Here is a 6,050-nt window from a genome sequence, read left to right on the forward strand (position 1 = left end):
TAACTGGGACATATTCTTATGTAACATACTTGTAAGCTGTGCTGTGTTTCCTTGCTCTTAAGGTGACATCAGAGAAGAATAGCATAACAAGTTACAGATGCATTGTTTCCTTTTATGCTGATAAAGGCTCGTGATGCTTTTCCTATGCTTGCCTACCCTGCTGATTTCTTAGAAATAAATGGCCTTTGTGTGGTGTAGTGGCTAGAGTTCTGGACTAGGACCGGGAGACCCGAGTTCAAATATCCCCATTCAGCCATGATACTAGCTGGGTGACTCTGGGCCAGTCACTTCTCTCTCAGCCAAACCTAATTCACAGGGTTTTTGTGAGGAGAAACTCAAGTATGTAGTACACTACTCTGGGCTCCTTGGAGGAAGAGCGGGATATAAAATGTAAAAAATAAAATAAAATAAATATTGGGACTAGATGGCTGTGCCCTGGACTGATCCATAGTACTCTGCCTACAGTGGTGGACTGAATCCTTTTGTTATAATAAGAGTTGCTATATTGATATGACTGACTCCTCCTCCTCCTCCTCCCCCCTCCCCCCTTGGTGGTCTGAATAGAACAAATAATTCAGTGGGTCATGACAGGTTTGGGACTGGTTTTGGAATTGGTTGAGTAGCTAGGTCCCGCTTTCTTAAACGGTTTGTTTATGACATCATAGCAGAGGTGTGCCAGCAGCCAGGGCGAAGTCAGATCACTGTCTCTAAGTACAAGGAATATGTCATGGTCTAAGCCAGAGTAATGCATGTAGTGGCAGTCAGCCGATTGTGCTCCTAATTCTGAGGCTCCTCTTCCCCTGAGACAGGCAAATATAATCAGCAAGGTGTGCCTAAAGGAATGTGGTGTCTCATTGGTGTTCTTGCATATTGATAGTGCTTGTGATATCATTAGTGATACTGTATTTACCTGAATCCAAGACTAGATTTTTCCCAAGTTCTTTGATATTAGAAACCAGGGTGTTATCTTAAACTCAGTCCTCTTCCTTTCAGGTAAATATAGGTATAACCCGTATTTAAGCTTTATTTTTAAGGGGCTCATCTTTAATGGCTTTCAGAGTTGGCTTTATCTGGGTAAATATGGTAAGTGAGACAACTTCCTCAGGTACATGCCGTTTTCTGAAATAGAAATACATATTTTATTTTTAGATACAGGAGGGTTGTGCACTTCTCCACTATATTACCACTACTGCTGAAGCACCTGCCCAGAGTTTGTGACTATCTTACTGTCACAGAAAGTTGTTAGGATAGGGTATTAGTTACTGTGGCAACAGCTGCCCCCCAGTTCCAAGCAGCTTCTCTAAATAATCAGAACACTTAGGGTGGCTTCACACAACAGTTGCCAAGTGTGAGTTCCCAAGCTCCCAACAGGTGTGCAATCTGAACCTGCCAAAGTCCGGTCCCTGCACCGTATTACCGAGATCCTTCCAACATCATCTACCCAACTTCAATTCTTGGTTACAGAAGTCAGGAGGAACTCGGTAGTGCAGCGTGGAACTGAACTTGGGCAGGTTCAGGAGACACACCCATGGCAGCACACACTCACTGGAAACCTCCAGTTCCTGGCTTACCGACTTGGTGGCAGTTTTTGCATCCACCCATAATATGAGTGCTTTTTTCTAAGTGCAGAAAAACATCTCCTATACATTATATCATCCTTACAGAGATGCATGATAAGGTAGTAGTATTATGATGCCCATCCACCTAATGGCACAGCGGGGAAATGGCTTGACTACCAGGCCATAGGTTGTCAGTTTGAATCCTTGCTGGTCTGTTTCCCAGACTATGGGAAACTCCTATATCGGGCAGCAATAGCAATAGCACTTATAGCACTTACATTTATATACCGCTCTATAGCCGGAGCTCTCTAAGCGGTTTACAATGATTTTAGCATATTGCCCCCAACATTCTGGGTACTCATTTTACCGACCTCGGAAGGATGGAAGGCTGAGTCAAGCTTGAGCCCCTGGTCAGGATCGAACTTGTAACCTTCTGGTTACAGGGCGGCAGTTTTACCACTGCGCCACCAGGGACTCAGCAGTGATATAAGAAAGATGCTGAAAGGCATCATCTCATACTGCACGGGAGGAGGCAATGGTAAATCCTTCCTGTATTCTACCAAAGAAAACCACAGGGTTCTGTGGGCACTAGGAGTTGACACTGACCCAAGGGCACATTTTACCTTTATTACGATGCCCATGTTGTAGGGTCAGGGCCTGAAATTGAGGCAGAGGATTGGCTAAGGCCATCTACTAGCTTAGCTGAGATTTGAAGCAGGTACGTGTTTGTAGTGGATACTCATGCATTTAAGCACTACATTCTCTCTAATTGCAACAGTGTGCTGGTGTAATAGCTAGGATAATAGTTAATGTTGTATTGGCTTCACAAAGAGATCCTCTAGCACAAATGTCTAGGATCAGAGGGACAACTTTGTTTCCCCCTCCACTCATGCCTTCTAGCAAAAATAATGCCATAGAGATACCATATTCCTTGCAATAGCTTTGTAGCTGGATACAGCTTTTGCGTCTGTCATTTAATTTCCTTTATTGTCCTTTTGCTTCATTAGCATAATATAACTACATAACCAATTAGAGAATGGAAAGTCCCTTTGTATTGCATCTCTTCTTCCCCCCCCCCCGCAAACAATGGGTTGTTTCCTGCACAATTATCTACTGCTTCCTTGCCAAGCTTTGTTCTAAGCAAGCGGCCCAGGTAGAATAGGATGCTCATCACAGTCAGTTTTCTATTTTTTACGGTGTTTGAACCAGATTTTGCAAAGTGCTTTAGAGGAGGCAGGGGATGCATAAGGAAAGGATGAATGACAAGAAATGTGTGTCTTGCTTAAAAATATGCAGTTGGCACTATCTTGTAGGTTGGATTAGGCATAATGATGATATGTTTGGGCCCCTCAGTGGTAGGTAGCAACATTCTGCTTGACAAGCATCTGCACTCTATCCAGCTTCTAACTTTCCTTTTCACAGCTAGCTTAAGGCCAGTTCCCACAAACAAACTGAGATGCTGTGAATGTGGAACTGGGTGAAGCCATGCAGTCTGCTTAGGAGTACCTTCCCACCATTCTCTCAGCTTGCAATTCACCCCACATTTACTACATCAACAGAACAGTGCAATAGATGTGAATTGAATTAATAGCTTGGCAGAAGATGGAGATAAAGCCATTCGTCGTATGCAGAATTTTGTCTGGATTCACAAGCTTAGGAGCTTCACATTAGTAAAGTGGTTTGTGTGAATTGCCCCTAAAATTGTGGTCTTGATTCCAACGCTCTCTGCTACACACTCTTTCATCTAGTATTGTGTATTTCATGTCTGTTTGTTACAACAGTGAGAAACCTTTAAAAGAATGTTAGGATCCCAGCTGACTCAGTTTGCAATAACTGTGCATTCAGACAAGATCAATTTGCCAAATGTGTTGAAGGATTCTGATAGCACTGTTTTATTTTGTCTGATATGGGGACACACACACACACACAGAGCAACTGAGAGGAGAGCTAGTCTTGTGGTAGCAAGCATGACTTGTCCCCTTAGCTAAGCAGGGTCTGCCCTGGTTGCCTATGAGTGGGAGACTAAACACGTGAGCACTGTAAGATATTTCCCTCAGGAGATGGAGCTGCTCTGGGAACAGCAACTAGGTTCCAAGTTCCTTCCCTGGCATCTCCAATATAGTGCTGAGAGAGATTCCTGCCTGCAACCTTGGAGAAGCCGCTGCCAGTCTGTTAGACAATACTGAGCTAGATGGACCTATGATCTGGCTCCGTATATGGCAGCTTCCTATGTTCCTATGTCTCCTGGCAGAAGGAGTTAAGGGCCACACAATCCTGGCAGCCAGGTTAAGGGTGTGCTTGCGCCTTTAACCTCGGCTAAGAAGTGGGGTTAGGCTCAGTGGGTGTGCTGGGATCTGCGTGCTCCACACAAGCAGCCTAAGCCAGGCCTGGCTGCTCTTGCCTGAGTTAGGCTGCTCATAAGAACAGCCTTTGTAAGTCAAAGAATAGAACTGTAGAATTGGACGGTACCTTGGGGGTCTTCTAGTCCAACCCCCTGCTCAGGATGCTGCTACAGAATCTCTATAGAATCAAGAACTGCATAGTCTGCAGTCAGAATCCAAGGTCTCCTGCAAACTCCTGGCAGTTTTCACTGCTCAGAGAAGTGGGGCAACTGAAGCACCATAAACCTGCATTATGCTTATTGGTGCAGGTTCCAGCTTCTTGTACTATCTTATTGTTGGAGCAATTGGCGTGTGTGTGTGTGTGAGAGAGTCTAGGTCAGGCCTGCACAGCTGCTGACCCCCGAAGCCAAACAGTCTACTAGTTCTGTATTGCTGCTTGCAAAGTGCCTGACAAACCCGTTTGGGAATAGGATGCAATGAAAATTGGAGATGCTGAGCCTTTGGCAGGCCACTACAAATAGTCCTAGGTCACAACACTGCAGCTGGGGATAATGGGAGTTGTAGTCCAACAGCTGGAGAGCCTCAGGTTGGCTACGCCTAGATAATACAGACTGGCTGAGTAGATAGCACATCATCTTTCTGTACCACTGGTACTAAATTCATGCAGAATTGTAACCGTAGCAATATTCATGTTCTATCTCTGAGGGATGATGCAGTTGAAAGTCATAAAGCACTTCTTTGCAAAAAAGGAATGCACAACAGATTAATGAACAGTCAGCTCTGTATTGTGTGGATCTTTATCTGGAGAACAAAACATAGAGCTATAATTAGATAGTGACACTAGAGGACAGCAAAGGGCATGCTATTGGAAATCTACAAGAGCCAAGGAAACCAGGGCCATCCTTTCCTTCAACCTCCGCCAGGATTCTAATCACTATTTCGTACATTTATGCAGTAGCAAATCTGGATTTGTAACCAGATGTACACTCAGCAGGGAGCCACAGCCCATTCTGCCTCCCTCCCGAGCAACTCTACCTACGACACACACAAGCAAACACACGTCAGTCATCTCGACACATTTCATTTTCGGGCACACACTTAAATCATCATAAAAAAGGAAAGGTTGTGCTGTCGAGTTGGTGTCAACTCCTGGTGCCCACAGAGCCCTGTGGTTGTCTTTGGTAGAATACAGGAGGGGTTTACCATTGCCATCTCCTGCACAGTATGAGATGATGCACCTTACTATATTGCTGCTGCTTGACATAGGGGTTTTCCATAGTCTGGGAAACACACCAGCAGGGATTCGAACCAACAGCCTCCTGCTCTCTAGGCAGGTTGCTTCCCCGCTGGGCCATTAGGTGGCTTATAGCATCATAGGAATCCTTATTAATAATAAAAAAAAGTTGTCTGAAGTAGCCCTAAGTGTGGAATCTACTTGAACTTTCCACAAGTGTGCAATGCAGGATAGAAAGCAAAATTACAAAGGCTTCTCTACAGCAGAGAGGTTCCAATCTGTGGTCCTTCAGATGTTGCTTAATTACAACTTCCATCATTCCCAGCTACAATTGTGGCTGTGGATTATGGGAGTTGTAGTTCAGCAATATCAGGAAGACCACTGGTTGGCAACCCCTGCTCTACAGCTTTGATTAATCACAAGGATCCTGCTGAAGCTGCTGCTCAGAGTTGATCCAGAGGAGGACCCTGGCGTGTCTAGTGGACACTTCCCAAATCACTCCCCAAATACTTCTCTTAAAAATGTTTGCTGGGCTCAAATATTGATCTGTTGCCATCTACAGTCTTCTATTTTTGGCACACCCATGAGTGAGACAGTGCCAATAAGTGGTCACTGAGTGCTCCTGTGCATATATAATTTCTATCTTACAAAAATCTTACAAAGATTAGAATTGTTCAGACTATGGTTTTTCCCGTGACACTCTATGGATGTGAAAGCTGGACTTTGAAGAAGCAAGATAGAAAAAACATTGACGCTTTTGAACTTTGGTGCTGGAGAAGACTTTTGAGGATACCATGGACAGCCAGGAAAACAAACAAATGGATCCTAGAACCAATCAATCCAGAATTTTCATTTGAGGCACAAAGGACCAGGCTCAAACTATCATACTTCAGACACATTATGAGAAGATTCAGC

Source organism: Hemicordylus capensis, chromosome 1 (genome assembly GCF_027244095.1).
Source record: "Hemicordylus capensis ecotype Gifberg chromosome 1, rHemCap1.1.pri, whole genome shotgun sequence".
NCBI classification, from domain to species: Eukaryota; Metazoa; Chordata; class Lepidosauria; order Squamata; family Cordylidae; genus Hemicordylus; species Hemicordylus capensis.